The 25,466-nt window shown below is 35.5% G+C and overlaps 2 pseudogenes; one reads left to right on the top strand and one right to left on the bottom strand.

Moving 5' to 3' along the window:
• Positions 1–1,869: 1,869 nt before the first annotated feature.
• Positions 1,870–25,466, top strand: part of LOC144255930 (tRNA (32-2'-O)-methyltransferase regulator THADA-like) — a 36,113-nt pseudogene continuing 12,516 nt past the window's right edge.
• On the bottom strand, positions 14,347–14,572 carry LOC144255878 (ATP synthase F(0) complex subunit C2, mitochondrial pseudogene; annotated as a pseudogene).

Below are 25,466 nucleotides of genomic sequence, written 5' to 3'. Positions count from 1 at the left end.
ATAGGCAGATTGGGAAATGCACAGCTTCTGAGGTGTGAAAAAGGAAGTGCAAAGACTCTTGAGGTGGTGAAGAGTCGGTTGATGTGAAATGAATAGCAGAGGAAACCAGGGCCTGATTATTTAGGGCTTTCATAGCCAGAGCCTCTCAAGTTTGGATTTTATCCTAAGTGTAATTGGAAGCCCTTAAAAAAGGTTTAAGAAAAATAGCAATTAGATTTGATTAATATTTTTTAAAAAATGGACTCTTTTTGGAGGCAAGGATAAAGAGGAGACTAGAAGAGGCCATGTTAGGAGTTCAGGAAACTTGTGTTCAGTTTCTGTTTGGGTATTCCCATGCTGGGAAATTCTGCTTGAAAGGTTGAAAGGTAGCCCATTCCTTAGTTGGAACATGGAGTTCTTCCTGTGGAATCTGTCTTCCTGAAATCCACTATTTCTTCCTTGGATGCTCCATTATTTGTGGTGGTTCCTTCAAGTATGTTACCATCCCTGTACATACATGTCACCTCACCTGGTTGGATGACTGAGGAATCAGCACTCTCTTTATCTGGCCAATTTTTAATGTGGCTTTTAGCAGTCAGATTGTGCTGTTGACTCATGTATTGCACTATTTCAAGTCAGATTTCACCTCTCTCTGGCTCCCCATCCTGAATTTCTGTGGTGTGTGTTTTTTTGTTTCTTATTTAAATGCAGCATTTTACTTTTATTTCTATTTTATCTTAGTAAATTCCATGTTGTTCATCATTGCAGTTTATTCATCTGATTCTATCACTCAACATGTCCTCCCATTTTTTTGTCTTTTACAGAGGCACTATGTTACATCCTCCAGTGTTTGTTTCATAAACAATGCTAAAACTGCTAACTGTATCATGAAAAGAGGCTTATGGCATTTCCCTAGTGACTTTTTCCCGATGGCATGAGATTATTAGTTTGTAGTCTTTGAGTACGGTTCTTTTTTTTCTTTTGTTTTATTTATTTATTGTTTGTTTGTTTGTCTGTTTATTTATTTTAATGTGGTGCTGAGGAACCTAGTGCCTCATGCATGTGAGGCAAGCGCTCTACCACAGAGCTACAACCTCAGCCCTTGAATAGGGTTCTGTAGCTCATTATGAATCCTTTGATCTGTTAGCTAAAACCAAACTCACAATGATAGTATGTAAAAATTTTCTTTATAAAATAGTTTGCAGAAAACAATATATAGCTGTACCTTGTGGCTAGTTTGGCCCAATTAATTGTTTTGGAAAACTGTTGGTTTCTCTAGTTTTTACTATAATGAAAGTTGGTGTATTTTAAAATACAGAAACTGGGGCTGGGGATGTGGCTCAAGTGGTAGCGCTCTCACCTGGCATGCGTGCGGCCCGGGTTCGATCCTCAGCACCACATACCAACAAAGATGTTGTGTCCACCGAGAACTAAAACATAAATATTAAAAATTCTCTCTCTCTCTCTCTCTCCTCTCTCACTCTCTAAAAATAAATAAATAAAAAATAAAATACAGAAACTGGCTTATAATGGGAAAAAGTAACTTTAGAAAATAATAAACTCTTATTGAGCTTAAAAAAATCTTAGGTTTCAAGGAAGAAACCCGTAAATCAGTTTTTATCTGCTTGGGCATTTTGCTCCCCAGGGGACAGCTGCCAATATTGGGAGTCTTCTTGGTTATCACAACTTGTTGAGAGGATGGTACTCCTGGCATCTACTGGGTAGAGGCCAAAGAAACTCTAAACATCCTGCAGTGTAGGGGACAGCATTCCTCAATGAAGAATTATCCCACCCAAAATGTCAGTAGTGTTGAGATTGAGAAGCCCTCCTGTGAACAAGGCCTTAACACTCCTTTTTTTTTTACAGTAACTGCTGTTAATTCTATTTAAAATGGGTGTAAAGAAGAAGAGAGAAATGCACGTTGCTGCATTGACAGTTCATCATCAGGACCTTGAAATTTTGAGATGTAGGTGATTTCAAAGTTCATTTACTAAATACATTTTTTTCAACCAGTTTGCAAGTAGAGTGCTTTAATCCTTTCGACCCCATAGCACATAATTTTCAAATTCTATTTAATTTTTCATGTTTCTTATATCCAGTTTTAGATGTAAAAATGGTTTTCTTGAATTTTGACTTCATACTAAGGTCTACTTGCTTTTTTGGTTTTAAAGATTTATAGAATTCATAACAAAGGGAAACTCATCTACATATTGTTAAATAATTGACTTTTCTTTGCATTTGTTATGTAGCTTTTGCTGATGGGGAAGGGAAAAATCTAGCTTCTTTGCTGTTACATTGTGTGCAACTCACAGATGGAGTGTCACAAATCCATTATATTAAACAGGTAAGGCCGAATTATTACTCATGAGTGTATCCTGAAGGTTATGCTATTATAGATTTTTAAAATTGACTGACAGCTTTTGGCTTAAATTATTCAATGACAGCTTATTGAATAATATCAAATTATTCAATATCAACTAAAGAATAGGATTAAAAAAATCTCTTCTGTTTTTTTTATATAGTATTTATTCATAGCAGTAATAGAAGCCATATTCAGACTTCTATTATAATTAGAGCTATATAGATAGGATAGGAAATTACTTACCTTTTTAGTAATATTAAAACAATTTCTGTAGATTTGAATCCTCAAAATTTTTCAGCAGGCACATTTAAAAGTTAAAATATAAAGATTATCCTCATTAGTATTTCAATTACTATTTGAGTTTACCACTTGAGCTTACATAATATTTCTTTGGAAAGAAATTAAATAGATTACGGATACTACCATAATTTTAAGAATGCTGCAAATTTTCTCTACCTTAAGCCTTTAATAGGTCTGTAAGTCTTAAAGAGGTAGGTCTGGAGTAGGAAAAGGGATTTAGGAGCATATATTGAAAAGGATAATAAATACTAAAAATAGATATTTTAAATCAGTACAATATGGAAAACATTCCACAGTACAATCAGTATAATTGAGATTTAAAAAGTATTTGTAACCAACCATATTACTTTGTTATAGTTGATATTAGAAAAAATGACTTTGAATTTTTTTGGATTATAGATTGTGCCTCTACTGGAGAAGTTAGATAAAAATGGCCTGTGTGATCCCACTGTTCAAAGTTGTTTGGATATTTTAGCAGGCATTTATTTTTCTTTGAATCTGAAGAGTCCCTTGAAGAAAGTATTGGCAATGTAAGGAAAAAAAGGAAGGGGAGTTGGGTATTATAAAAAGTAACCAGGGCTGGGGTTGTAGCTCAGTGGTAGAGCCCTCGCCTAGCATGTGTGAAGCCCTGGATTTGAGCCTCAGCACCACTTAAAAATAAATAAATAAAGGTAGTTGTGTCCAACTACAACTAAAAAGTATTAAAAAAAAGTAACCAAAGTTCCTTTCCTGTTCTAATAAAACAAAAATATCACTAAAAATTTCATTCATACAATCTCTCTTTCTTCTCTCTCTCTTGTTCTATCTCAGTTTCTTTTTAGGTCACAGACCTTAAGGAACAGACTGCCGCTTTGGTCTGGGTGATAGTTTGCTGACTCTTGGTTCAGTATACTTCTTGCTACTTTTTTCTCTATTTGTCTCAGCTGTTTCAGTGTAGATAATCCAGCAATGCAGAACAATATGCTTGATTTAAAAATGTCAAGGAGTATAGAAATACACAAAAAACTAGGCTTATATTTCACCATTTCTGTCCTATCTCCTTTTCCTTAGTAAAGGGTTATCACTTAACATTTTGGTATCCATCTTTCTAGACTTTTTCTTTATATTTAGCACATGTGTGTTGTGTTTTAGTTTTTATTTTTTATATAAGTGAGGTTATATTCTACATAATGCTCTAGAGTTTGTATTTTAACTAAACAGCATCTTAGAGATATTTCCATCTCAGTATAGTCCTTTTTATTTTTTAATAATGGGAATTGAGCCCAGGTGTGCTATATTGCTGAGCTACATCCTCATTTCCTCTCCCTGCCTTTTTTTTTTTCAAATTTTGAGATAGGGTCTCACTTATTTGCCCAGGCTGCCATTGAACTGCTTTATTTAGTTTCCTGAGTTGCTGGGATTACATGTTGTGCTGCTGTGCCCAGCTAGGTTAGTTTTTTTTTTTTTAACTGTGGTAAAAAGCATATAACTTAAAATTTACTTTCTTAACCATTTCTAAGTGTACAGTTCAGTATTGTGAAGTGAATCCATGCTACTGCTCACCAAATCTCCAGAACCTTTTCATCTTGTAACACTGAAACTTTGTGCTCATTAAGCAACTCCCCATTTCTTCCCCAGCTTCTGGCAACCACCATTTCTACTGAATGTTCTTAGGAATTTGGTTACTTTAGGTACTTCATGTAAATGGAACATTTGTATTTTTCTTTTTGTGACTGACTTATCTCACTAAACATAATGTCCTCAAGATTCATCCATGTTATAGCATATAATAGAATTTCCTTCCTTATGGATTAAATATATTTTTATATGTATATGCCTCATTTTGTTCATTCATCCATTGATGGACGTTTGGCTGCTTCTACCTTTTGGTGACTGTTTAATGTATCTATGGACATAAATACTCAAATATCTCTTTGAAATTTTGCTTTTTGTTCTTTTGGATATATACTCAGAAGTGGGCTTGCTGGATCATATGGTAATTGTTTATAGTTTTTGAGGAGCTGTCCTCTTGTTTCCTATAATGCAACATTTTACATTCCTGCCAACAGTCTTTATTCTAAGAACTACAGATATATTCCATATTATGGATATATTAGAAATGTATTTCCTGATTTATTTAATCACTTTTCCATTGATGGATATTTGGTTCATTTTCAGCTTTCCTTATTTCAACAATTTTGCAATAGTATTTTTTTTTTTGGTGGGTGGGCACCAGGGGTTGAACCCAGGGATGCTTAACCACTGAGCCACATCACCAGCCTTTTTTTTGTATTTCATTTAGAAATGTGGTCTGAGTTGCTTAGGGCCTTGCTCAGTTGCTGAGGCTGGCTTTGAAGTCACGATCCTCCTGCCTCAGCCTACCAAGTCTCTGGGATTACAGGCTTGTGCCACTGTGCCTGGCTAATATTTTTAATCTTGTTCATAATCATGTATGTGTATACATGAGAGAATTCCTAGAAATTGAATTTTTAAGACCAAAAGTTATTCATGTTGAAATTTTTATAGCTATTATTAAATTGTACTCCCCAAAAGTTATGCCAGTTTGTACTTCCATCAACAGTGAATGAGTGCCTGTTTCTTCATAGCTCTCTAGCACTGGTTAATATCATTCTTTAAATCTTTAAAATCTAAGGGTGATAAATACTCTCTTGTATAATTTGCATTTCTCAGATGCTCATGTAGTCGAACATTTTTTAATGTGTGAAGTTTGTCTTTTTAATCATTACATAACTTTTGTATATCTTCTCATAATTTTTTTCATTTGTAAGAACTATGAGTAGATTATATGCCATATATATTTCTTTTTCTTGTTTTAAGTTTTCTTAATGTTATCTTTTAATGAAAATTAAAGAAATATTTTGTTATCAACATTATTAATACTTTTCTTTGTATAGATTCCTGAGCTTCATGCCTTACTTATATGTTTTCTCTAAGATGATGATGATGATGAAGAATCGTCCTAGGCAAGCACTCTCTACTGACCTGTATTCCCAGCCTTCTAATACAAGATTACTAGAGACTTATTTACTTGTCTTATAATTATTATTATTTTTTGTTCAGCTTTAAAATTCATCTGGAATTAAGTCCTGAGTATAATGTGAGGTAGAGGTTCAACTTAGATTTCTTTTTCATATAAAAGTCACTAATCACCAAACTCTTGAATAGTCTTGTCTTTCCTCACATATTAGGGATGCTACGTTGTTGTGTTATATATGCTTACATAAACAAGAGTTTTATTGATTTTAGACTTGGACATGTTCATTGATATACCACATCATAGTCTTATTTATTGTAGTTCTATAATGTGGTTTAATTATGTAATTGTATGTTACCTCTCTACTGACTTTCTTTTTCAGAATATTCCAATTTTTGAATTTTTTTCTTCCAGAAAAGCTATTCAATCAATCAAAAAAAAAGCCTATTGGTTTTGATTCAGATTTTTTTAAAAATATAGTTGTTGATAGACCTTTATTTTATTTATTTATATGTGGTGCTGAGAATTGAACTCAGTGCCTTACACATGCTAGGCGAGCGCACTACCGCTAAGCCCCAGCCCCAACCCCTTGATTGAGATTAATTGAGGTAAAATTGACATAAGTTTAATTTATCCATTCAGTAAAGTTTTGTCGACTACCTACTATGTTTTAAACAACGTTCTAGGAATTGGAGATATAATGAATCAAATAATCTAGAAGGGGTTGTATTACAAGGGGAAGGTAGAAAATAGACAAAATAAACAACGTATAGGATATTAGATGGCATGGGAGCTAAGGGATGGGGGAAAGAACATCAAAGGTGGGGTAGTAATTTCAGTGTAAAATACAGTGGCCATTTCACATAACTTTGCTCTATGTGATAAGGTGATTTTTGATTATTGGGTATTTGAGAGAAGAATGTTCTGGGTGGAAGAAATAATAAGAGTAAAGACTGTTAGGTTGTCAGAGGCCAGGGTTGTCAGAAGGCCATGTAACTAGAGCTAAGTGAACAACGAGGTGAGGTTGGAGAGCTAATAGTGGATGGTGCAGATTGTATAAGGTCATTGAAAACTGTGTTTGTATGTATGTGTTTTGAAGTTGTTGAAGGCTTTTAGGCAGGTCAGCTCTGCATATGTGTGGGTTTTTCATTCAGCCAACCATAGATCAAAATATTCAAAAAATTGCTGTGTGCTACACATGTATAGACATTTTCCTTGTTACCATTCCTAAACAATACAGAATACTAACTATTTACATAGCATATACATTATATTGGGTATTTAAGTAATCTATAGATGATGTAAGTATATGGGAGGATGTACACAGATTGTATGTAAATACTATGCCATTTTATATAAGAGACTTGAGCATCCTCACATTTGGTATTTGTGTGGGATCTTGGAACCAAATCCCTGAGGGAGGACTGTCACATGGCATTTTAGAATTATCACTCTGGCTTTTCTGTTGAGAATTTTATAGGAGATGTGAGAGAAGCAATATGGAGCCAGGGAAACCAGAAGAGAAATGATAGACCAGGGAATTCCAGTGATGGTGATATGAAGTTGTAATTTTCTGGCTATACTTTGAGGGTTTAGTTCAGTATTTCTACATTTGGATGATTATCCTCCTTCCCCACATATTGGCAGTACGAAGTTGTCAGATTTTTAATATTTGATTCTTTTTCTAGCTCACTAAATGGCCTACCTAAATTTTTTCTAACTGAGGCTGTACACAGTTTTACTTCTCGTCTTCAAGAAGAATTGAATACTACTGATCTATACTCATATAGGAAAGTAATTGACAATATATCTTCCTGTATGGAGAATTTTAATTTGGGTAAGCCAGCACTTTTCTAATACTTTTTCTGGATAATAACCTGTCATGTCATTATTTTTAAATGATGTTAAGTTTAGTGAAATTCCTTACTAATATTATTTTTTTTCCCCTGATAGGTAAAGCAAGTATTAATAATCTTCTTAAAAATGGTAAGTGCTATTATTTTATTTTGTTCTTAGGGTATTTTGTTGCTTATGTATCATTTTGGAACTGGTGCTTTTAAGTTTTTTGGCAATAGGAAAAAATCACTAAAGTACATCATGCTCTTTTTAAAATCTTTGCTTCTCTATTATGATATTTTAGAAAACCGATTTAAAATATGTTCTTGTACTGAAGTTAAAGTTCCCAATTTTAAGTTCTGTATTGTCATTATATTCTTTTTGTTTCAGTACTTCATTTCCTGCGGAAGAATTTAATTGAAATCCTAGAAGAAAATGGGCAAGTGCTATGTATTTACATGCTTGTGGTGTGTATGCGTGCATGGTTATAGTTGTACATTCTCTCTGTACAAAGAAAATTTTCAAAAGTTCTCAGAATGTGTCCTTCTCCCTTAATGTTAGACCTGATTATTTAAATTTATTCTATAGAGATTTGATATTTAATTTTTTAAAAATTTTATTTTTTTTTTGTTTTAGAAAGAGAGAGAGAGGAGAGAGAGAGAGAGAGAGAGAGAGAGAGAGAGAGAGAGAGAGAGAGAGAGAGAGAATTTTTAATATTTATTTTTTAGTTTTCGGCGGACACAACATCTTTGTTTGTATGTGGTGCTGAGGATCGAACCTGGGCCTCATGCATGACAGGTGAGCGCGCTACCACTTGAGCCACATCCCCAGCCCATTGATATTTAATTTTAAAAGTCAAATTATTATGAGAATAAATGTGAAAGAGAAGAGCCCTTCTCCTACCTTTGATCCTTTTTCATAATTTAGTGTTCTTATTTCATGGGGCGAAGTTTCCTATGTTATTTCTCTGATGATATTAATGATGGTTGTTTTTTGTTTGTTTGCTTCAAGTATTCTTATGTTTACATGCTTTTATTTTTTATAAGTTGCTTTTTTTCTGTTTGCTGGGTTTGGTCACTATATTTCCTGCTAGAAACTTTCCTGTCAGAAGTCTAGTGATCTTTTGGGTATTCATATTTAAAAATAGGGCACTGAAAATTGATTTGCATCTCTGTGCATATGAATGGAGTTGATTGCAAGTTTTATTCTAGGCCGGTCTGGCTGGGCTGTATCTTGATGGAACCCTTTATGTCACTATCTTTAGGTCTTTTTTTGATCTAGTGGTAGATTCACTATAAAAAAATTATCAGATCACTGTCTTAATATTCTGGTTGCTGAATGAGGGCAGAAAGTTGAGGTCTTGGCTGTAGGCATCTATTGTGCATGCATTTTTCTGTCTGCAATATGACATTGTGTGTGCTGTTTTTTTTTTCCCCAGACACTTGACAGTTTATATTCTCTAAAGGTAAACCAGTTGTCTGTTGGCAAGGGAATGTGATGCAGAGTTCTCAAGTAGGCTTGTAGCCAGTCTTCCTGTTTTCAGCTTTGCATTTATCTCCAATTCAAGGAATGCTTAGTGTCCACAATCTCTGAGCCTTTTAGGCTCAGAATCACCATACTTTTAAAGTATGGTGATTGTCTTGTTTGCTGCCCTTATGTCTTTATGTCTTAAAGCCTATGGCTATTGGTTTAGGAAGGTTCTGGAAGGGAACAGTAGTAATACCTGTATGCCATCTTCAACTTGATGTCTCCTTCTGCCACACTAGAAGCTCCTTCTCTGTCTCTTTTTAGACTCTTCTTCATCAGCTCTTCTATTAAATATGGGTTCAGTTCTTTTTATTTTATTTGTTCTGACTGCTTAGAATCATTCTTTTATTTTTTTGGTATTATCTACCATCTATATATTCAGGATTCCCAAATTATCACTCTAAGTTCTCTTCTCTGGGTGGTAGGCTTATTTCTGGACATCTCAAGTTGGATATTTTACAGGTACCTCAAATTCAATGTATCCAAATAGAGTTCCCTCTCCACCGCCCCTAGTAACTAGCTAGTAGCTTCTATTCTACTTTTTGTAGCTTTTTGAATTTACCTGTTTTAGGTACTCATATAAAGAGAATCATATTTGTCTTTTTGTAATAGGCTTATTTTACTTAAAAAAATGTTTTTAAGAGTCATCTTTGCAGTAGTATGTATCTGAAATTTATTCCTATTTACAAATAGTCTCTCTATCTATATGCCACATTTTGTTTATTCATTTGTATGTTGATGGACATTTGGACTTTCTCCTCCTTTTGGCTATTGTGAATAATGCTGCTCTAAACATTGGTGTTCATGTTTGAGTCTCTGTAGAATAGCTGGATCATATGATAATTCTGTGTTTAATGTTTTGAGGAATGGTCAGTTTTTTTAAAATTTTAGTTGTAGATGGACACAATACCTTTTATTTTATTTGTTTTTATTTTTCTGTGGTGCCAGGGATCAAACTCAGTGCCTCACACATGCTAAGCAAGCGCTCTACCACTTAGCCACAACCCCGGCCCCCAAGTGTTTTTTTTTTTTTTTTACTTACTTACTTTTTTTTCTTTCTTATTTGATAATGGGGATTGAATCCAGGGGGGCTTTGTCATTCAGCTATATCCCTACCTCTTTTTATTTGTTATTTTGGGACAGGTTCTTGCTAAGTTGCTTAGGGCTTTACTGAGTTGCTGAGGCTGGCCTTGAATTTGTGATCCTCCTGCCTCAGGCTTCTGAGTGGCTGGGACTACAAAACATTGTAGGCATATGCCACCATGCCTAGCTTGTCTTATGATTTTTTTTAATATTTATTTTTTAGTTGTACTTGGGCACAATACCTTTATTTTATTTATTTATTTATTTTTATGTGATGCTGAGGATCAAACCCAGGGCCTCACACATGCTAGGTGTGTGTTCTACCACTGAGCCACAACCCCAGCCTGCCTTATTATTTAATAGGATTACTCTGTTCTTATGTGCTGAAAATAGACTGGGGGATAGGGTATAGCTCAGAGGTAGCGCTGTTGCCTAGCATGTACAAGGCCCTGGGTCAATCCTCAATACTACCAGGAAAAAAAAAGCCTGGGAAGGGCAAGAACAGAAACTGAGAGATTGATTGGAAGCTATTAGAGGAATCTTAGGGGGGAGGAGGAGCAGGTTTAGGCCAAGATGGTAACAGTGGAGGCCATCAGATTCTAGATATTTTTTGAAGGTAGAACCAACAGAATTTTCTGATAGATGGAATGAAGGGAGGAAGGGAAAATGATTGCAGTGTGTGTGTAGATAGAGATTCCAGCAGATGGAGCAGGAGTTAAAGATAAGTTCACATATTTTGAGATAGTCAAGTGAAGATATTGAATAGGAAGTTAGTGAATGAATCTGGAATTAAAGAGATCTAAATCAATGAAAGTTTGGGTATTGTTAGTAGATACCCAAACTTTGGCATAAAAAGAGAGGGAGAGGCTGAGAACATTGCTAAGTGGTAGAGTGCCTATTTAGCAGGCATGAAATCCTGGGTTTAATCCCCAGCACCATCAAAGCAAAACAAACCAAATAAACCCCCAAAAACAATTAGGGAGAAAAAGGTAGACTGGTTCTAGTGTTTAAGAAGCAATATAGGAAATCTAAGAGAGCCTAGCATGTTGGAAGCCAGTTCAAAAAAGGGTATCAAGGTTGAAGGAGTATTCAAGTTTAAGTTGTGTTATTCATTATTGAATTTTTTTCTTGATTTCTTACCTTTTCCCTAAAATAGGAAGTGAGGTTAGTCATTGGCTAAGAAAGAGGTGCCTGTTGAGGTAAGAGTGTTGAAAGTTTACAAAATTGGAATGTTTGGAAGATAGAGGCTTATCTAGCATAATCTAAAATTAATTTTGGCCCTTTGAGGAGTGTTTATTTTGGAGAGGTATAAAAATTGTGACACATATTTGAATTTCCTTTTTTAATAATGTCTTTTCTTCTTTGTAGAAAATTTGCTGGAAATCATATTGTTCAAACACAGTTGATGAATGACTTGTTGGTAGGCATTAGAGCTTCAATGATGTTAATACAGAAAGCACAGACTTTCCAGGGTAATCTCTGGAAGGCTTCCAGTTCTCCCATATGGCAAAGTATGTGTGACTTGCTGAATATTTTCACCAAGTTCTTAAGTGATGGTAAGTGTAACAGCAAACAAATTATGGTTCTAATTGAGTGTCAGTCCATTCTTCCTAAAAATGGTCTGCAATACATTTTACTGAGATGTGGAACTTCTTTTCCACCCTCTCAAAGTGGGAGAAAAGTCCTGGATTACATGTTTTTAATGACTTTTTCTATCAAATGTACCAATTCAGCAAGGGTTAATGTTGAAGGACTTTTATAAGTGTGTGTGTATTGTATACAAAGAAGAAAACCTAACAATCTTAGTGTTGAAAAACTATAGACTTTAAGTAGCAAAAGAAAATTTTTTATAGAAGAAATTTCCAAATTTTGAGGGAAGTTTATAAAGATGAGAACAACACTTACATTTCTCTTTAGCAGCAAGAGCTATTTTCAGATGGTGACAGTTGTTGTTGATTGTGGGCCTCATCAGTACTCCTTCGTGTATCTTACATATTACTTCTGTCCATAGGAACTATGCTACTAGGATACCAAATAGATGAGAGGAAATTTCTATTTATTTGCTTATGGTGCTGGGGATTGAACCTAGGTCCTCATGCATGCTTGGTTAGTGTTCTACCACTGAGCTACATCCCCAGCCCTGTAAATTTCTTTTTATAAAAGTCCTTTAACAGCTGGGACTGGTGGTGCAGGTCTGTAATTCCAGCTGCTCAAGAGGCTGAGTCAGCAGGATTGCAAGTTCAAGGCCAGACTAGGCAACTTAGCAAGACCCTATTTCAAGAAATAACAAAAGGCTAGGGATGTAGCACAGAGGCAGAATGCTCTTGGGTTTAATTCCCATTAAAAAAAAAAAGATTCATCTAATAAATTAAAAAAAAAGAAATGAAGTGATTGAATATCATCAGTTTGAAACTCCCAGTGATTTGATGTAGGCATTATTAAGCATCAACAATTGCTAACATTACAGAAACCAAAAACCAGGCTGTAAGAGGCTATTAAGGAAAGAAGCTATTTTCCAGGATTTTAAAGCTTCATGTTGATATACAGTGTTTAGCAGCAAGTAATGGAAACTGAACTTAAGAAACTTAAGCAAATGTGCCTCCTCTTCCTTCCCTTACAACAAGAAGTTCAGTAGCAAGTGATCCAGAACTGTGCTAGGCACAGTAGGACACAAATGTTTTCTATCTTCCTTCTCTGGCATGTCGGCTTTCACCCATGTTGTTTGTTGCCTCATGTTTGCTGTGACTACTGTAGCTCCAGACATCATGTCTGTGTTCAAGGCAGGAAGAAAGAGAGCCCCTACATCTGTACCTTTAATTAGGAAAAACAAAGATAGATGAAGAACTTCTGCTTGTATCCTATTAGTCTGAGCCCTCTCATCTGGCTGCATTTAGTTGTAAATAAAAAAAAATTGGGTAAGTGAGTATCCTGCCTTTGGCTGGACATGTTAGATTTGCTATCAACAATAAAGAACAGAATGAATGTTTAGTAGATAATTTGTAGTGTCTCTCATACTTCTTACCCTGGGTCGAATAATCACCATATTGTTAGAAGTTAATAAAGATAAAATAACAAGAAGATATCCAGTTAAAATCTTTTGGTTGCTTAGGGTACAATACCAGTCATAGTAAAGTTTGTGATTAGCGTGGATATAGATATTTTTGCACAAGCCCTGAAATTTCTTTGAGAAAAAGTGTATGCATGTGGGTTGGGATTCAGAGGCATTGGTGGATGGGAGGTGACAGGTGGTACCGCTATGAGGCATGCTGGGAGCCTGTAGGTGGAGAGAAAGAGTGGATGTTCTAGAGAGAAAGGAATCAACATTTATTGAGTATATAAACCCTCTTCATTTATCTTTTTAAACCTTATGAAAATGTGTCAGAGGTTATATTTTCCCATTTTACAGAAGAGAAGGCTGAGTTCCTGGGAGGTTCAGTAACTTGTCTAAGACTTACTCATCTAAGAAGTGGTCACGCTAGAAGCTTTACCCAGGATTGACCCTACAGTGTTTGCTTTTTGCATGGCACTGGAAATTCTGTCATTTAATACATGTTGCCTTTTCTTTTGCCAAATAGATGACCTATTACAGACTATTCAGAGTACATCGGGATTAGCTGTTATTCTTTTTATTAAGACAATGTTTCATCCATCTGAAAAGACTCCTGAATTAGTAAGTGCATCCTCTCCTTTTTAGAATTAATTGTGTTGTATTGAGAGAGTGGGACTGTGGCTCAGTGGTGGAGCACTTGCTTCGAATGCACTAGACTCTGTCACCTTTTCAATTCCCAACACTGCCAAAAAGAAAAAAAGAGAAGAATTTGACTTTACTGAGAATTAGAATTTTATTTTTTTTGCAGTGCTGGTAATTGAACTCAGGGCCTGTGTATGCTAAGCAAATGCTCTGCTAATGATCTATATTCCTAGCCCCAAAACAAAACTTAGTTTCTTTCTTTTTTCTTTTTTTTTGGTATTAGTGATTGGCCCCAGGGGTGCCTTCGTGCTGAGCTATAGCTCCAGCTCTTTTTTATTTTGAGTCAGGATCTTGCTAAGTTGTGGAAGCTGGCCTTAAATTTGTGATCCTTCTGCCACAGCTTCCCAGGTTTTGAAATTGTAGGCATGTGCTACTTACTGCCTTTGGCTTCCCAATATTTTCTTATTTATACAGTATTTATTTGTTTTTCTTCTGTCATACCCTGAGCCAACCACTTTCCCAGGGTGCCTTTGGAGATATAGGAAAAGGAACATATAGGGCAGATAGGAAGAAAGCAAGGTGGAGACTGCTCTTTCACATGGCAAAGAGCATGAGAAAGGCCACTATCTGGCAAAAGAGCCCTATGGCCCCTGAAAGGGCAAAGCCCAGAATGGGGTAGGAGAAAAGCTTTAGAGAAGGGTTTCTCAGATGTCACCGTCTCTGGTCTGTTCAGCATCACTGCAGATAGTGGTTGGCTCAGCAGCTAAGAGATGCTCCTGACCAAGGAGTAGGTAGAGAGGATTTTGGAACAGGCATACATTTTCATGGAGTCATGAGACATGGCAAGAGAGCTGCTGCCAGTACAGAGAAGACCTTCCTAAACATATTTTTAAGGTGAAATAAAAAAATGCCATGTGTGGTGGCACATGCCTGTTATCCCAGGGACTTGGAAAGCTGAGATAAGAGGATTGCAAATTTGATGCCAGCCTTTGCAACTTATGAGATCCTCAGCAAATTATCGAGACCCTGTCTCAAAATAAACATAAAGGGCTGGGGTTGTGGCTCAGTGGCAGAGCACTTGCCTAGCGTGTGTGAGGCACTGGGTTCAATTCTCAGCACTATATAAAAATAAATAAACAAAATAAAGTCATGTGTCTATCTACCACAATGACTTTAGGATTGTGGTAGATAGAAAGAGAGCCCACTACATCTGTGCCTTTAATTAGGAAAAACAAAGATAGATGAAGAACTTTTGCTTGTATCCTATTAGTCTGAGCCCTCTCATCTGGCTGCATTTAGTTGTAAAAAAAAAAATTGGGCAAGTGAGTATCTTGCCTTTGGCTGGACATGTTAGATTTGCTATCAACAATAAAGGACAGAATGAATGTTTAGTAGATAATTTGTAGTGTCTCTCATACTTCTTACCCTGGGTTGAATAATCACCATATTATTAGAAGTTAAAATTATTTTTAAAAAATAAAGAAAACAAAAACATAAAGAGAACCGGGCATATACCTTAATGTAAAAGCACCCCTGAGTTAAATCACCTGTACCAAAATAAAAAATAAATAGAGTGAAATAAAAAATTCTTTTGCATAGACTATCTTTCTGATGACTTTTTTGTTTTATAATAAGAGAACTTGAAAAATTCATCTATACTAAAAAAGTAACAATTCTTATAAGTCTATTTTACAATCATCAACATTTTTGGAATATAACCTTTTAATTTCTTTGGTGCTGTTTGTTCAGTTCTATATCTCCTCAGTATCATAAAAAATACTCGTAATACCAAAATTATGCAGAAAATTAATGTTTAGATACATACACAGTACAACCTTATGATAAATAAATATTCTTTTTACTAGAAATAACTCTATATCATGAACTTTAGGTAGGAATAATACTACAATAAGTTGTTAAGTGAGTTTGATCCATTTGGAAAAGAGTGTGTGCATGTGTGTGTGTGCATAAATATATTTGTGCGCACACGCGCGCGCACACACACATATTTTTATTGTGTTATGCTGGAGACTAACCTAGGGTCTTTTGACTTCTAATCATAGGATCTACCACTGGGCTACATCCCCTGCACCTATATGAAAAGCATAATAATTTAGACCACACTACTTACATTTACTGCTTGCAGTTCTTTTTCTTGCTGTATCTAGAAACTCATTTTGTTGTTTTACTTAACTTTTTGCTATATTATGTGTGCAAAAACCAATATGCACACATATACACATACTATTCTATGAGATCACATAGGAATTATCATTAGATAAGATTGAAAGATTTTTTTTTCTCACATCACCTCTCAAAGTGTTAAACTCATCACCTGTAGGTGGTGGTGATGTAGTGTGCTATACCAGTACATTCAAATCAGTAAAATGATTCATATACCTAGTTTTAATATTTTTCCTTTTAATACTAATATAATTTAATGTCTATGGCTATTTTAGGTTTAGTTACTTTTCCAGGGATATTTCAGGAGAAAGCATTTTTTGATTTGTATTTTGAAGTATCTCTTGGAAATTTTTAAACCTTTATATATATAAGTTTTTTTTTCTTCCAGATTAGCAGTTTGCTTCTCTGTTCAGTAGACTGCACCAGCATCCCTGAGTGGTTCATGAACAGCTGCAGGAGCCTCTGTTGTGCTGACATCTCTGTGTCAGCTCTCTTATTCCTGTGTCAGGGGACACTTGCCATGTTGGACTGGCAGGATGGGAGCATGGGCCTGAGTGGAGAGGCCCTGCTTTTGGACACTGTGCATGTTTTGTTCACCTTGAGTTCACAGTGAGTTTTCATGCTGCTGTTTCATATTTTGTTTTGCTTATAAGACATTTAAAAGTTGCAACTGTACCAGTATACTTAGTAATTACATGAAAAGTGCTCAGGATAAATTCTAAATTAAAAGTAGAATATGTGTAGGGAATGAAATGGACGTGAAAGAGAAGATGGGGTAAAGGGAAAGATTTATAGGGAGTATTGGTACCAGTTAACCTGTAATTAATTTCTAAAATTAATTTTAACATTCAGTTTCTCTGTTACCATTTTTGGTGGGGGGGTGATGATAGTACTGGATATTGAGCCCAGTCACTCCACCACTGACCTACATCCCCAGTCCTTTTTATTTTTATTTTGAGACAGTGTCTTGCTAAGTTGCTGAGGCTGGTCTTGAACTTGTGATCCTCCTGCATTAGACTCCCAAGTTGGTGGAATTATACGTGTGTGCCACCATGCCTGGCTACGCTCTCATTTTCTAAAAACTATAAAAATTTGGGACTGTGAGACTGCAGCTCAGTGGTAGAGCACTTATCATGTGTGGGTTTAATTTCCAGCACTAAAATGCCTACAAAAACCAAAAAAACTAAAAATTTTTATATGTACAGTGCTAGAGAATTGATGAAGAATTTCAGCATGGATAATCTAATGTGACTTTCATATGTTTGATAGAAAGAATAAGAAATCTAATTTGTTGATTGGTGAAAGTAAAGCTTAGAAGAGTAAATGCTTTCTTAAGTATGTTGCTAGTAAGAAACCCAAGCCAACAACTGTATAAGGTCTTCTGACTTCACAGTGATACACTCTGTGTTTTTCTTTCATGTGTGTTTTTGCCATAATGGATGAAAGTGCTCATGTGCTTAAAATGTCAAAACTATAGATATGGCTTGATAATAATGAGCATGTGGATAGCAGAAGAAAATGATCATGTTTTAAAATAACTGCTTACATAGCTATAATCTACATATTATACAAGTCACACATTTAAAGTGTGTGACTTTTAGTATATTTAGATTTGTGCAACCATCAGTGCAGCCAACTTTAGAATATTTTCATTGCCCTAAACCCCATTTACCTTAACTTTCCCCAGCCTGAGGCCCTTATATTTTAAAAGACTTTTAAAACTGTCATCGCTATGAAGATAGCCAGTGATTCATTCACCTCCAGTAGTTTCCAATAATTCATTTTGGATTATTTTTTAGAAGGTGAAAAGATTCATACACAAATTTGAGATCTGTTTTGGCTTTGTAACTTTTTTAAATTGTAAATTTAATAATAACTAGTTTTTCTGTTTATTCTTTATATTTAAAACTTTAAATGGTTAAATGCTTATAAAATGAAATGACTTTTATGTGCCATTTTACAATAATATGGTTCATGTTTCATTTTTCTTCAGGATAAAGGAATCAAAACTGGAAATGTTTCTATCTAGAAACTTTGCATCTTGGACAAATTCAGCCATACATATCCTTGAATCAAGTTCCCCAAGCCTGAAGGACTGTCTGAATGGGAATTCAAGCATAGTTGGGAGACTTTTGGAATATGTCTATACACACTGGGAATATCCGTTGGATGCTCTAAGACACCAAACCAAAATCATATTCAGAAATCTTCTCCAAATACACCAACTTACTTTGGAAGGGGCAGACTCAGTCACTGATCTTTTCTTTTTGGAATTGACTAAGAGTGTTCTGCTATTGGAATGGTATATTAAAGGAAAGTACATATGCCTGGGGTGTTTGGTAGAGTGCATAGGAATTAAACATATTTTGGCAATAGACAAAACTATTCCATCTCAAATCTTAGAGGTCATGGGGGACCAATCATTGGTACCTTATGCAAGTGACCTCTTGGAAACAATGTTTAAAAATCATAGAAGTCATTTGAAATCCCATACTGTTGACAGCACTTGGATTGGCCAGTGGCATGAGACTTGGGTTTCTCTTCTCCTTTCTATATTATGTGAAGGAAGCCTGGATCAAAAATCTTATGTGATTGATTATTATTTGCCAAAATTATTGAATTACAGCCCTGAAAGCTTAAAGTACATGGTAAAGATTCTTCAGACTTCTATTGATGCCAAAACTGGTAAGAAAAAATATGTTTTTGTCTTAGTTATTTTTATTATGATGCTTAAATATAGGCACCTTGGCAGATGTTGACCATATTCCAATTTAAATATTACCACTTTATGAACTATAGGAGAGATATTTTAGGTTGAGATGAGTATTGCTGTACAATGCTGAATGCAGTTTTTGACTTAAGTCATTTTACAAATTAAGGAGTTATTCTAGTTACAGAAATTGGATAAGTTTCCTTAATTATAAGGTTTTAATTTATTTTACCAAGTTTTTTTTCTTGTTATTGGAATAAAAATATGTGTGCTTTATATGATTTGCTTATTTAAGTGATTGAGACAGTAATTAAAAATTGTTTTAGGCAAGTTGAAAGACAGGTACATTGGTAGAAGCAGTTTTTGTCTCTGGGAGAGAGACAATATTTGGAGTCATAACCTAAAGAAAGAACTATTTGTAGTCCTTTAAAATAGGGGTAAATATTCCGTCAAAACTCAGACACTGAAGGAAATACTGCAATAAAGCATATTTCAGTAAATAATACGGAAAATGATGATCATGGTTCATTATACAAATCTTAAAATTATAATACTCTAACAGTATATCCTGCATAATTTAAACAGTATTTTCAACTAAAAGTTAAAGACTTTTGATTTCTGCATATAAAAATAAGCCATTATTTGTAATTTAAAAATTTTTTTGGAATGGGGTCTCACATGTTGCTCAGGCTGGCCTTGATCTCCTAGGCTCAAGCCAAAAATCATGCTTCCTCAATCTTCCCAAATAGCTGGGACCCTAGGTGTGTGCCACTGTGCCTGGCTTCCTTTAGGTCTAAGCTTTTTTTTTTTCCTTTTTGGTACTGGGGATCAAACCCAGGGCCTTGTGCATTTGTTTATAATTTTTAACAACAGTTTTCCTCCCTCTGAATCTGTTCTGAAACAAGGTTGTCTTTATTTTGATATCAAGGTACGCCAGAACTTGCTGTCCCCTTAGCAATGGCCAGTGTCTTAACCCCTGATACCAATAGGTTCTTTGTGATTTTCCTTTTATCTTTATTAGTGAGAAACAGTAAATCTGAAATGTGCAGAGAAGGTCAGTGTTTGCTTTCAAAGACACAATGACCTTTAGTCACTGAAGGTTTTTCCTATTTTTGGCAGAAAATTGTTTTAGTTTGTAATTGTATTTCACTTTTTTCCCCTGACTTATTTCCTGGTTCGCTTTCTAAGTATCAAGGAAAAAGTAAAAATATTAGCAAAAAAGTTATGATTTCTTTATGTTAACAGTATGATAATTATGCTTACTTTGAAATTATTGACACAAGAGCAATTAAATAATTTTAAAATAAGGATTACTTTAGGAACTTTAATTCATGTTAGAATTTATGTAAAATTTGATTTTTATTTCTGAAAACATAACTTTAATTGGAAACATGAACATTAACAACTGAAAATTGCAGTAGTCATTGCATAACACTGTTGTAGTCTTTGTTAGTGCGCTTTTGGGACAATCTCTTCCATCCTTAGGGTCTTGTGATAGCAGAGGGGCTTTGGGAGCTTTGATGGCATGCTTGCGAACAGCTAGAGCTCATGGACATCTGCAGTCTGCTACTGATGCCTGGAAGAACCTTGTGTCTAGTGCAAGAGTGAAGCAAGGTTTAGTTCATCAGCACTGCCAAGTAAGGAAACAAAATACCTGGGGATTTGTACAGGACCCTGATTCTTTCATTCCCAATATAGAGGCTCCAACATTGAGCGTAGCACTATTTTTGGGAGTGTATAATGAGGATGAACAGAAAGTGAAAAGTGTCATCCTTGTACTCCGGCTATCTAGTTGAGAGACAAGAAAGCCTTGTGACATCTGAGAAAATAACATAGATTCAAATATGCCTTATGCATGAGGACTTATCTAGGAGGCTCAGAAGAGACTAATCAGAGGTGGCTGATAAGAAAAGTGAAATATTGGAGCATAACGACAGATAGACAAGACCTGGAGGAGAATTAAGGATGTTGTCTGGCAGAAGGAGACTGTTTTATCTATTTTATAGACAGCTCCAATGCCAGGCTGATGACTTCATTACTTCCCAGTCACCAGTTAAATGAAGTCTTTCAGCCACAGCCACTCTGTCTTCAGCAAGGAAGTGGCATTAATGGAAACAGAGATGAGTTTCCAGAGTGAGAGCAAAAACAAACCAGGAGACTAGTTAGAAGTGCATGACAGTAGTGTGAGTGTGAGGTAAGGCGGTCCTAGGGTAAAGTGGTCACTGAGACAGAAAGTATGAAGCTGAGCATTGCCATGGAATAAAACTGGAGATTGTTGATTTTTATGTATCTCCAATTCATACAATAAGATAAATTAATAGAAAAGAGCTACAGGATTTTTGCAAGTTACATATGGTTAAATTTAGTTTTATTTTTGTTGATGGCCTGTGCAAATAATTAGACATTTCAAGTGGTTTAGGCTTTCCTTATCTCAATGAAAAATTAACATTCCATTACTTGGTATTTTAGGTACGGATAGATACATTAGGCTTGCTTTGTGAAAGTAATCTGAGCACAGAAATTGTTTCCACAGAAGAAATGGAGTGGATTCAATTCTTTATCACAATCTTAAGAGCCAGTCTCCAGGAGTGCGGCAGCAGATTTGTTCTCTTCTTTAAAAGGTAGAATTGAGCATTAGAAAGTGGTGAACTTTGCTCTGGATATTGTTTTGAGGAAGAGCCCAGATTTGGGAGAGTGTGGGAATGATCAAGGGGTTGGGGTACCTCTTTTTGGTCCTTCTGTGACTTGCTCTGTGATATTATAAAGCTTACATGTGGTATTAAAATCTAGAGTAAAAAGACCGTTCATTTTGGGGTAGCAAAACTGGAGGTTTTTTTTTTTTTTTTTTTTAAGCCTTTTAATTACTTTTATGTGGTGCTGAGGATTGAACTAAATGCCTCACACGTCTAGGCAAGTGCTATACCACTGAGCTACAACCCCAACCCCTTGTACTCTTTTTTTGATAGAAAAAAATCTAGTGTTTGGGCTCTTGGAATGTAAGGTAGTTTTATGAAAACTTTGGTAAATGGAGGAAGGAAGTATTTGCATTTTTATAGTTCTCTAAGCACCTCACAAAATGGTCATTTTTGAATAATTGAATTTGAATTCATCACACAACACATCCATGGGGTGAAGAATTGGTATAGAAATTAATATATAGTCTTTAGATTCATGTTGACTTAAAGGAAAATGTAAGAACTATGGTTTAATGGCTGTATTCTAGTTGCACTAATACTGATTTTGGTTTTAAAATGTAAATGTTAATTTTTTGTCAAAAAGAAATACTGTAGATTTTGAGAGTTTGAAAACCAGTACTCTGTTTGCCTTAGATGTTCCCTTCCAGGGCTGACAGTTTAGTTTAATGTGAGGTTCACAGATGCTTTTTATTTTTATTTTTTGTCTCCAAAGTTGTTTTGTAGGATACAGGAAAGTTCCCAAGTACTTTACAAATTGCAGCAAAGTAAATCCAAACATGAACCAGAGAATGAGTTAGCCAAAGAAGAGCCTTCTGTTTCCTTACAATTGTATAAGGTAGGTGATATCTTTCCAGATCTAAAGTTTTAAGAAACCTAAAATAATTGTACATAAGCATTAGAGGGAAACAGACGGAATTCTCTTGGTGAATTGTGTTCCTGTGCTTTTTCCTTCAAGCTGGGTGTTACATATTTCTTCTGGTGCTTTGGTACTCCAGGAAAGGTAGCACATGACTCGGGGACCAGGCTGCACATGAGGACTGCTAGAGGATGACATTAATGGGCTCACCTCAGTAAGGCTCACCTTACAGCTTATGTGGGCCAGGTGAAATTAGTACTTTAACAAGCAGGTAATTGCTGGCTCTGGACTTCTCCAGGCCTCCCCAGGGTAGGAGGCTACTGTGGCTGAGCCTTCTTCCTCTTGAGGCTGACATGACATTCAGTAGCTTGACGTTACTGACCCCTTTCCCATAGTTCAGCAGTGGAAGGAGGTTGTGTCTATTTGTTCGAGTGAGCTTGGAGAGTAGAGCTAGTTCAGGGCATAGCGTTAATGGAAGGATGGAGTCCCAAGTACAACAGCTCTGGTCTGGACCAGGGCTCAATTTGACAATCTTCAATTTATTTTCAGCAGAATATTCTGTTCTACTGAAAATCTAGCCTTTCAGAAGCAGACCCTTATTTTCTCCTAAGGTTAAAATCAAAGACAGAGCTAATAAGAAAAAACAATGGTGGTGGGAGAGAAGGTAGACCTCATCTGTTTCTGTTTTATTTTGTTTAGGGGAACAGGTGTAATAAATTAATGATACATTTGAACTATGGCATACCCTCTACCTACTCTAAGCATTAGTATGGATGGTCTTGGTTTTTAATTTTACATTTAAAAGATAAAAACACATTCAGTGAAGGCTTTTCTCATATAAAGGCTGAAATCAGCTTCATCATCTTACAATCCCAACAGTAAAGATTAGAAAATCATAGCCTGAACATTAAGGATGTAAGATGAGTCCCACTTCTGCTGTTACTAGCTGAGTGCCTTGAGTCTCTTCCACTGTAATTGGGATTAGTAACTCCTCTGAAAAGGTTGGTTTTGAGGACTAAGTGAGAAAGCCCTTTTTAAACTATAAATCACTCTAAAAAGCCTCAGTGGGAGTCATTAAAAATGACTTAGAGTATATGTGGAGCCCTGCCGTGTGTGTGACAGTTTTTGGTTAGCTTCTCAGAACTGCTAGATTTAAGAAAACACATCTCTTTTGCTTCTTTCCACAAGGGTTAAAATGACATTGGTGAAATCTCAAGTATGTAAAACATACAACTTGTTTTTTGGATTGAGGTTCTGAAATTTAATGTATTCACGGTTTCTTGGTTTGAGCTTAAGGATATGTATTTTCTGAACATTGGTTCTTAGAGACTTAATCTGAATCAATCTTGTGGTTATGATCTTTTCTCCTGACTGGTAGTCTCATGTGGTTTCTAGAGGCTGTGGCCATGGCACTATGTTGTCATCATCCTCATAACAATGGCTGTTGTACACAAACAAAGTGCTGGGGAGGACAGGAAGCTATTAGTTGAAAAAATGCCTTCTAGGCTAATGGAGATGATTTCATACCTTAATAATTAGTATTAATAACAAAATTTTAAATATATTTTCAATGTTGATGGACCTTTATATTTATTTATTTATGTGCAGTGCTGAGAATTGAACCTAGTGCCTCACACGTGCCAGGCAAGCACTTTACCACTGAGCTACAACTCCAGCCCTAGAGTACTTTTATTTTTATAAAATGCTTTATATCCATTTTCTCATTTCATCTTTAATAACAAAGGCCATGGGGTAAGAATTATCCCCATTTAAGAAGTGAGAAAACTGAAACTCAGTGAAGTTCAGTAACCTGCCCAACATCCCTCAACCAGTGAGTGAGTAGAGCTAGGGCCCAAACCAGATCTGCTTTTTTTAAAAAAAAATTTTATTCTTAAGTTTTAGGTGGACACAATATCATTATTTAACACTTATGTGGTGCTGAGGATTGAACCCAATGCCTCGTGCATGCTAGGCAAGCACTCTACCACTGAGCCACAACCCCAGCCCCTCAGATCTGCTTTTGACTGAAACATCTCAGTAGTTTTTTCCATGAGACTATCTTAAGTGAATGTATGGCAGTGAAAAAAGAGGGAGAACTTGGGGAATGGTGAATTCTCTGGTGTAAATGACTTAAGATTTAGAGGAATGGAGGAGTTGAGTAATGGGGAAAGAGTTTATAAAATCAAGTTGAGTTTAGAGAGTTTTCCATGGAAGGCCAAGGCGTTTGGAAGCCTCACTTGGAAGCATTAAAAGAGACTAAGGCATATATTGAGCTCCACCTGAAATGTAGGATGTTGTGCTCAGGACTAGGGATCCTAGTGTATATATATATGTGGTCTCTGTCTTCATTATGGTTACAGTATGATTGAGGGAAAGAACTGTATCTAAAAATGTAAATGACAGTACATTTAGGGTAAGATAACTCTTAAAAGACGAGTTTGTGGTTCTTTAATGTGAAGGCTGTATTACTTAAAGTTAGTTTAACTAGGATATTTTTTGGTAAGCACCCTACTTCTTTGAAACCCAGAATAATTAATAGGCGAGTAAACAGGGCTCGTGAGGGCCTAAAGGATAAATTCTTGAGGTTGTATGCTGCCCACCAGAAAATGCAGGGATTTTTGCATTCTTGACTCTTGTCTTGAGCCATTTGGAACCAGGGATGCCTGTGTGCTGCTTAGGGTGCCGTAGTAACAGGATGCTTTAGACTCATAGTCATTCTTTATAATTTTTTCTCTTTATCTTATGTAGAAACTATTATCATTATTATTTTAATTAGAGAAAAAGAGTTTATCCTGGACTAAGTATATTCCACTTTGCTTTTTCAAAATTGCATTTTATTATAAGCTTTCATTTTTAATCATTTGTATAAACAGAATAGTAGAGCAGGAGTCTCAAAGGGCCAGGCAGAAGAAGACAATGGAATAGTTGGATCTTTGAATGAATTATATTATAGCCAAACTTATCAAGTAGTCTATATTGGGTATTTCTTTGTTTATTTTAAAACATTAAAAAGTATTCATACCTTCAACACCTGAATGCCTCTGGTTAGGAAAATCAATATTCATACAGCTCTGTCACAAATCAAGAGCTCAATAGATCTTGCTTTCACCAAAAAATATGTTTTTACTTGTCTGAGCTATAATAGGAATTGTATTTCTTGTTGACTCTGCTAAGATAGGTTTATTAAATCATATTATAGCTTATGATCATAGGTATTGTCTCAGTCTGTTTTGTTTTGCTATAACATACTACTTGTGGCTGGATACTT

This window comes from Urocitellus parryii, chromosome 7 (assembly GCF_045843805.1).
Source record: "Urocitellus parryii isolate mUroPar1 chromosome 7, mUroPar1.hap1, whole genome shotgun sequence".
NCBI lineage: Eukaryota > Metazoa > Chordata > Mammalia > Rodentia > Sciuridae > Urocitellus > Urocitellus parryii.
This window is presented reverse-complemented; position numbering and strand designations above follow the sequence as displayed.